Raw genomic sequence first — 9,144 nt, forward strand, 5'->3', positions numbered from 1 at the left:
GAATAATTCAGAGAAGCTTCCCCCACTGCACACCCCATAGTCAACCTGTTTATCAACGGCAGTAGCAAAAATGAAACATTTGATTGCTTGATGATAGAGGTCATTTAAGGAAACGAGGTAACCCCAGTGAAGTGACACCAGACATCTTTCCTCTTTCATCTCTTAGCCCGCCTTACCTATCTTGGCTGTGTTTAGAAATGTGTATTTAGAAATGTGGCCAATCATCTTATAAGTCATTTGTATAAAATTTGCCTTCTCCAAATCCCATGTGAGAGCTGATAACAAGCTTCTTGCTCTGTTGAAGTATCATGGGCAAGAACTCAAAAATAAATAATAATGTGTTTCCCTCTACTGTGCTTGGTTTATAACCTTGGACATGGTTTCACTTGCCACATCTTTGGGACTATCAGATCTTTTTAAGGTGCCAGGATCTACATTACCATCACCAGCCAGGAAGATACAACGCATCCCTCCTAAGTGAAGCGGGAACTATTGAATGGCACTTGGTTAAGACCAAATATTTCCCCCAAGACTCTGCCAGAGATTGCCCCCTGGGCCAGATACAGCCTCCTTCAGAGAGCGAAGCACATATCATGTGATCTTTCTTTTCCTCAGCCGGTGTCAAAATTAATCATAGAGCCACGTTTACCAGGTTAGAATGGAGTTACCAATCACCATTGCTTTAATTCTCCCACTTTAGATGGCCCTGAGCCACCTGATTTGAAAGTTGGAGGAAATTGTCCTTTAAATAAAACTCATTGCAAGACTTAATGTAGCCTTGGTCTTCAGCCAATGTCTGCTAAATTCTAGCTCAGGTTCCAACAAAAAGAAAAGGTCCAAGCTGTCCTTTTGTCTGATGATTTTTTCGTCAAACCAAAATGTCTCAAACCTGTAATTCTAGTCTTAATTGATTTCTAGGTTGAGTTCATTCTACTTGAAAGAGCAAGAGCTACAGAGGAGGAGAACAGGAACTTTTATTAACCACAGAGCGTGTATTGGGCACAGCATGTACAAGATCCAGAGTGGGTCCTTACAACAACCCTAGAAAAATGAGTGGATGAGCACCCGGAGACTCCAGGAAACCAGGGGTCACCCGGTACTATATAACTGACAAAGGATGGAATCCAGTTTGAACTCCAGTGGGCTCCTATTTTTCTCCAAGAGGCATATTTTTCTGGGCCAACCTCAGCAATGAAACACAGAAAGATAATGGAAATCACGGAGTTGACTGCTCCCTGAGGAGGCTGTAACAAGATTGGAGCCAGGGGCCTGTTGGAGTCGCTAGGGCAATGTCCTTGGAAAAATTCCTGAATTGCTGACCATGATTCATTCATTCCTTTCTTTTGCCTGGCTTATTTTTGCCTGGTCCCGAGACCGTGCTATAATTTTGGGGGTGAATTAAAAAAAGGCTAAGAATCTCTGTCGTACGCAAAGCTCCCGTCTAATGTCTTGATTCCCAAGATGCCTACTTCATGCATAATGGGGAAAACACCTACAAGAAAGTTGTGTGCAATGACCGAACTACATTCAAAGTACAATCTGCCATTGTGCCGAGGTAGGCTAATTCATGTGCACTCAAGAACCTCGGGGATAAGGTTTAGAAAACCAAAACCTGGGGTTCAGGAAGTTCAAAGTGCTGACAGTAATGATAGTACTTGGTGCTCCCCAAAAGGAGTCCTCCTGTGCCTGTCTGTCTGGAAAGAGACCCAAGGTTTGTTGGAATTGGATCAAATAAAGAAGGGGTCGGTAAAGATGAAGCTGCTGACATACCCCCATTCCTCTACCTACAGAACCTTCTTAGCCTTCCCCATATACATTCTCCAGTAAAGAACTCCCTTCCACCTCGGCCTTGCTGGAATCCACAGATTTCAAAATGGAGATTTTGGTTCCATCCCTACCTCAATACTGAGATAGTTTTTGTTGCAGGCCGAAAGCAGGCAGTGTAATTTTGGGGCCACAAGATGTTGGGTTCCTCAAAGACAAGCAGCATGGAACAAATAGGGAAGCCACAGAACCACTTCTGAAATTCAATTTAATCTTCAAGCTGTAAAACCCACTGCAATAATGGTGAGGGCTTTTGTCTTCTCTGAATAGCCCGGGATTCCTTTGAGAAAACTGACAAATTTGTAAATGTGGTAAAGATAACATTTTCAATAAGCTTTTATTTCTTCCTCTTCATTATGTGGTACAAAGGATCCTAAAATTCCATTCCAATTCTTTTCACTTTGTGAAAAATGGTCACACCAAGAAACACTTGACCAGTATATTCTTTTTGTATAACAAATTCTCTTCTCAAAGTTTTTTTTTTTTTTTTCTGAGAGGAATAAAAATAATTTTATTTGCCGTTGGGTTGAGTTCTTTCTAATGACATTTTTCCTTTAAGTATGCCTTTTCTGACTTACCTGATTGCAGTGTTGATTGCAACACTTAGTGTCAGTAGTGTCCCATCTAAAATAAGCTTTGCTGTTACTGCTAAAGAAGATCTGATAAATATCCTTCTAAGAGTCGTGCATATGGGAATGCAAGCTGGTGCAGCCACTCTGGAAAACATGGAGGTTCCTCAAAAAACTAAAAATAGAAAAAAAACAAAAACAAAAAACTAAAACTAGAACTACCCTATGACCCAGCAATTGCACTGCCAGGCATTTATCCAAGGCATACAGGTGTACTGTTTCAAAGGGACACGTGCACCCCCATGTTTATAGCAGCACTATGAACAATAGCCAAAGTATAGAAAGAGCCCAAATGTCCATCGATGGATGAATGGAGAAAGAAAATGTGGTGTGTGTGTGTGTATATATATATATATATATATATATATATATATATATATATATGTAATGGAGTATTATTTGGCAATCAAAAAGAATGAAATTTTGCCATTTGCAACTACGTGGATGGAACTGGAGGGTATTATGCTAAGTGAAATTAGAGAAAGACAAATATATGACTTCACTCATATGAGGACTTGAAGAGACAAAACAGCTGAACATAAGGGAAGGGAAACAAATAATATAAAAACAGGGAGGGGGACAGAACAGAAGAGACTCATAAATATGGAGAACAAACTGAGGGTTATGGGAGGGGTTGTGGGGGGGGGGTGGGCTAAATGGGTAAGGGGCACTAAGGAATCTATTCCTGAAATCATTGTTGCACTATATGCTAACTAATTTGGATGTAAATTTAAAAACAATTAAAAATTTTTAAAAGAGTACTATAGATAAAAAGAGTCATGCATAATAATATTGACAATGGAAAGCAAACATGAATTGATTTTTTAAAATTTTATTGATTTAAGTAACCTCTACATCCAGTGTGGACCTTGAATTCATAACCCCAAGATTGGGAGTTGCATTCTCCCTGAACTGAGCCCCCCAAGTGCCCCCATGAATTGATATTTTGATTAGAATTTTGTTTTGCTTATGTTTTGGATTAAGAAAGAGATGTGGTCAGTTAATGATTCTATTCTATTGTTTTATTGCAAACAAGACTGAGAAAGGGAACAAGTATTTCCACACTGGATTCTTCTTGAATGAATTCAAGTGAAGTTTCATCAAAATGAAAAACTGCCAAGTAGCTTTGCATTTGGTAAAGGTGTGAGATTGCATCCACAGAGGTGCTGATTTGCTCCTCCTCCAGAAGGACCAGCCCTTTGAATGTGCAGTGCTGGCCTCAGGGGGAGTGTCTGCACATGTCTGTTAAGTCCCAGGGACTTGAGGGGTTTTGTCAGAAGCTTATGCTAAACACTATTTTTTCCCACCGGATTCTAGGTAGAGAAACTATGTCATCCAGTGTAGATGACTAGATCATTTCTGAAAAATTTTTTAAAATATTTATTTATTTTTGAAAGAGAGAGAACATGAGTTGTAGAGGAGCAGAGAGAGGGAGACACAGAATATGAAGCAGGCTCCAAGCTCCGAGCTGTTGGCACAGAGCCCGACACAGGGCTCGAACCCACGAACCATAAGGTCATGATCTGAGCCAAAGTCAGATACTTAAACCGACTGAGCCACCCAGGCACTCCATAGATCTTTTCTAACTGACAGTCCACAAGCCTAACATTGTGAGCCAGCTCCCAGCTGTGCAGCTCTTCTCGACATTTCCTTCTGTGAAGAACCCTGTGTTCTCGTGTTTGCCCTGTAGTGTTCTTGACACTTGTGATTTGCCAGAATCTTTACCCTACCTTGCAGCTCTGTTTTTGGTGGGCGCCTTTATCTCCTCAGGCCTCAAGGTCCTCCTCTCCAGATGAGGGATAGGATCTATGACCTATTCCAACCTCTTCTTCCATCTCTAGAATATTCAATACATAAAGAGAAGGACTGAGTTAAGAACCAATGCCTTTAAAGTAACTGGGAAGTTTCTCTCATCTGAGGGCTAAGGGGCACTTGGCAATCACTTATTGTTGTCTCAAAATTTTGTGAACTTTCCTTAAACATACACTTATGTTCTAGCCTTTCTTCTAGCTATTGACTCCAGAGAAATAAAAACATGTCCAAAGACTTGCACGTGAATCTTTAGGTTAATATTATCTATTCACTTTTTTATTGAAGTACAGTTAACACAACTACATTACTTTCAGTTGTACAACATAGTGATTCAACAAGTCTGTACGTCAATGCTGTGCTCACCCCAAGTGTATCCAGCATATGTCACCACGCCATTACAGTATCATCGACTACATTCCCTATGCTGTGCCATTTGCTCTCATGACTTATTTCATAGCTGTAAGCCTGTATCTCCCACTTCCCTTCATCCATTTTCTTCATCCCTCACCCTCACCTTCTGGCTACCACTCAGTTTATTCTCTGTTTTTATGGGTTTGTTTCTGCTTTTTGTTCATTTGTGTTTTAGAGTCCATATATAAGTGAAATCATACGGTATTTTTCTTTGACTTATTTCACTTAGTATAATACCCCCGAGGTCCGTCCATGTTGTCTCAAATGGCAAGATCTCATCCTTTGTTATGGCTGCACAATATTCTATTGCGTGTATGTGAATGAGTGTGTGTGTGTGTGTGTGTGTGTGCGCCATATTTTATCCATTCATCTATTGGTGGACACTTGGGTTGCTTCCATGTGGGTTGGATATAGTAAATGTTGCAATGATAGGGTGCATATATCTTTTCAGATTAGTGTTATTGTAGTCTTTGGGTAAATACCTCAGTGGAATTACTGGATCATGGGTATTTCCATTTTTAATTTCTTGAGGGACCTCCATACCGTCTTCCACAGTGGCTGCACCAACTTACATTCCCACCAACAGTGCACAGGGGTTCCTTTTCCTCCTCTTTCTTGCCAACACTTGTTGTTTCTTGTGTTTTTGATTTTAGCCATTCTGAAAGTGTGAAGTGATAACGTATTAGGGTTTTCGTTTGTATTTCTTTGATAATTACTGATGTTGGACATGTTTTTCATGTGTCTGTTGGCCATCTGTATATCTTCTTTAGAAAAATGTGTATTCAGGTCCTTTGCCCATTTTTAATTGAATTATTTGGGGCAGGGGGGTTAGTGTTGAGTTGTGTAAGTTCTTTATATATTTTGGATGTTAATTCTTTATCAGATATGTCATTTGCAAATATTTTCTCCCATTCAGTATGTTATCTTTTCATTTTGTTGATGGTTTCCTTCGCTGAACTTGCACATGAATGTTTACTCACAATAGCCCCAAACTGGAAACAACCTAAATGCCCATTAACAGATGAATGAATAAACAACATGTAGTGTATCCATACAATATACTACTATTTCGCAATAAAAAGGAACAAACTACTGATACATGCAACATGAATGAATCTCATTCTGCTGAATGAAAGAAGCCAGACACAAGGATACAGGCTGTATGAGTCCATTTATGTAAAATTCTAGAGAATGCAAACTATTATAGTGACAAAAAGCATTTCACTTGCTGCCTGTGGACGGCAGAAGACAAGGGCTCTTTTGGTGGTGAACGAGATGTTCTGTGCTGTGACTAGGATGGTAGTTTCATGGGTGTCCACAACTGCCAACATTCATCAAATTGCACACTTTAAACGGACAGAACTTATATGTAAACCATTTCTCGAGGGTACTGAGGAAAAATTTTTGTAAGCTCTTGACTGTTAAATCTGAGGCTTGAAGAAAATAATTACTGGGCAACGGAGAAGTTTTGTGGGGCTATGACATCACAAAAGGGTTAATAATCTTAAACATTCCGGAAAGCCCTTTAATTTCTGGGCAGCGCATATGAATTTGTCGTGCAAAAATTTTACCTTCTGGTTTCCGGTGAGCCTCAGACAAAGGACTGCCTTGAGGACTTAGCAGGGCCCTGGGCTGGATGAGCCAGCCTGCTCTTTCTCCAGCCTTGTGCAGATTCCTGAGAGCCAGCTGGCTCAGCAAACAAAGGCCAGGTCTCCTGTCTTTTTAGCATGTCAGGCTTCTTCAGACCGATTTTCCTTCCCTCCGCCTGAGGTGGTATGTGTCCACCTGGGGAGATTCCGTTCCACTTTTTTGAAACTAGAAAGCTGTAGGCCACATTCTTCCTTTATAGGCCACCTGGAGCGACCTATTTTAGTTGGCTCCACTTACAGAATCACAGGATGTGAGAAATCACAGGATGTTAGAAAGAACTTGAGAGATCGTCCTGGCCAACATCCCAAAGGAGGAAACGGAAGTCCAGAGAAGGTTAGTGACTGGCATAGGCTCACACAGCCAGGGCAGGACTATCAATTACTGTCTTCCCAGGTGTCTCTGCTTCCTTATGTTGGCTCTGACTTGCTGAGAAACTGCAGCCCAAGATCCCTGGCTGTCAAAAACTAGGTCCGAAACCCAAGATCGACTTCAGTGTGCGGTACTTTTTTTAAGAACGAAAGTTGCAAAATGGTTGGATTCTAGCTGGAAGAAAGGCAGCAGAGAGTCAGTTCTGACCTCCTATGAGGAAACATAAGGATCAGACCTCAGCTTGGGAATGAATGAGAGGCATTTATGATTATCGTAGAACTTGGCAGCACTTACAAAAGCCTGTTCCATGGTGGAAGCGACCGTGTTAAATTTCCGTTCTCATTTGCATTTATAAAAGTAAAATAAAAGTATTTCTGGGATAGGAACAATCTTTGTGATTGGGAAATGCCTCTTGGTCATTATTGCTCTTTTCACTCTTCATATATTTTTCCTTGATGGCTATTGAAATAGCAGATATTTTAAACAGAGAGAACATTCATCATGGCGGATTCTTGAAGTTGAATCCGATTCTTCCAGTGAAGTAGCCACTGCCAGAAAGTAAATGAGACCTTTCTGGAAGCTCCACTAACAGTCCCACACGGCTCTAGTTTTAAACTAGAGTTTGGCAGGCCCAGGTCTCGGTGTCCTCAACCCTCTCCTCTCGCATCTGGCCCATCGGTGCCTGGGCAGGAGCTGGGGTACAGGCGGCTGAGGATTCCTTGGGGGTCGTGCCGCTCTTTCCCAGTGGTATCCCAGCAGCACCCTCAATGCTGGTGTTGGTTTGGGGGGGGGGGGGGGCGCAGAGATGACAGCCGTGTAGTTACCAGTGGTCTTGGACCTTTGCATTGCTTGCTGTACTGGTGACATGTTTTGTTCTTCATGCAGATTCCCCAGAATAGAAGTTGCAGAATTTGGCAGAATGATTAGGGTGGAAACTTCAGGAAGAAGACTTCGGGTTGTTAGAGAGAAGCTCCCCACTCCCTAAGCTGAAGAAGAAGCATCCGCACGCCCTGCTTCCACCCGGGGACTCCCAGATTGCCACACAATAGCACCTCCCAGAGGTGTCGGCAGTGGTGAGACCCGCCCTTCCCAGAGATACTGTTTTCTGTGCCACTTTGTCTTGCCCTGGTGGTCACGCTGTGTTGTGGCTGCAGTGAAAACCTTTTGTGTGTCAGACATGATGGGCAGCGTGGACAAGTCACACTGGTGCCCAACACCTCCCACCACTGAGCACTGTGAGGGCAGAGACTTGGTCTTCTTTGCAACCTATCTCTACCCCCTCACGTGGAGGATATCTGTATACCCACAAGGACATACCATCAGCGTGCAGCAAATCTTGCTGAATGACAGACAAAGTGACATGTTGAGCAAGTGGATGATGAAAGTTTCTGACCTTAAATGTGGACTAATCAGATAAGTGTACTAGTGATACAAGAAATCACGGAAGACGCTGTGGGAGAAGAACTGAAACTTCTAGAAAATCCATTAATGACCAGAATAGATCTCGCTTTTTTCATGTGCGTTAGATAACAACCATGGAGAATTGAGGTGGGTACTTTTCACTTCACCTCCTCTAATCCTGTGATTTGAAATCATTACCGTCATTGGGGCCACAGGTATTTGGGGCACCTGAACTGGCTAATTTATTTTCTCCTCCATTTTCTCTTTATTAATTATAAATGTGGTCTTTTACTTACCTAAGAACCAGGGATAGGACAGCTATTTCAAATCATCTTAATTTTTATTTACTATTTTTTTAACTTTATTAATTTTGAGTGCGAGAGAGAGGCAGAGAGGCAGAGAGAGAATCCCAAGCAGGCTCCATGTTGTCAGCACAGAGCCCGATGTGGGGCTTGATCCTACTAACTGTGAGATCATGACCTGAGCCGAAATCAAGAGTCTGATGCTCAATGGACTGAGCCACCCACGTGCCCCTCTCGTACTGTTTTTTTTTTTTTTTTAATTAGCATACAAGTACGCTGTCGTGTCTCTTACTTTAAGGTTTACCTTTAATCCTCAGACCTATCAGTTGATTTCTTCTTTTTCACCGAAAAACTCTGAAAAAAATGGTGTCTTCGTGAATTCGCTCCACTTCCTAACTTTCCACTTGCTCTTCAGATTCCTCCATTGTGGCTTCTGCCCTGCCTGCTCCACCAAAATCGCTCTCTCCAAGCTAACCAGGGACCTCCAGCTTGCCACACCGGGGGGCATTTCTGCCTCTTCTTACTGGCACGCTCCTCACGGGACCAGCTGAGCATCCTTCTCTTGTACATGAAAGAAAATCCAACTGATTGTAGCGAGAAGAGTAAGTTTCTTGTACTGTTTTTCATTTTTAAAAGACTATTTTTTTTTCATGGTTATTTATTTGGAGACAGAGAGAAAGCATGAGCAGAAGACAGGCAGAGAGAGAGAGAGGGAGAGAGAGAATCCCAAGCAGGCTCCAGGCTCC

The sequence above is a fragment of the Panthera onca genome, chromosome A1 (genome assembly GCF_046562875.1).
Source record: "Panthera onca isolate mPanOnc1 chromosome A1, mPanOnc1 haplotype 2, whole genome shotgun sequence".
NCBI lineage: Eukaryota > Metazoa > Chordata > Mammalia > Carnivora > Felidae > Panthera > Panthera onca.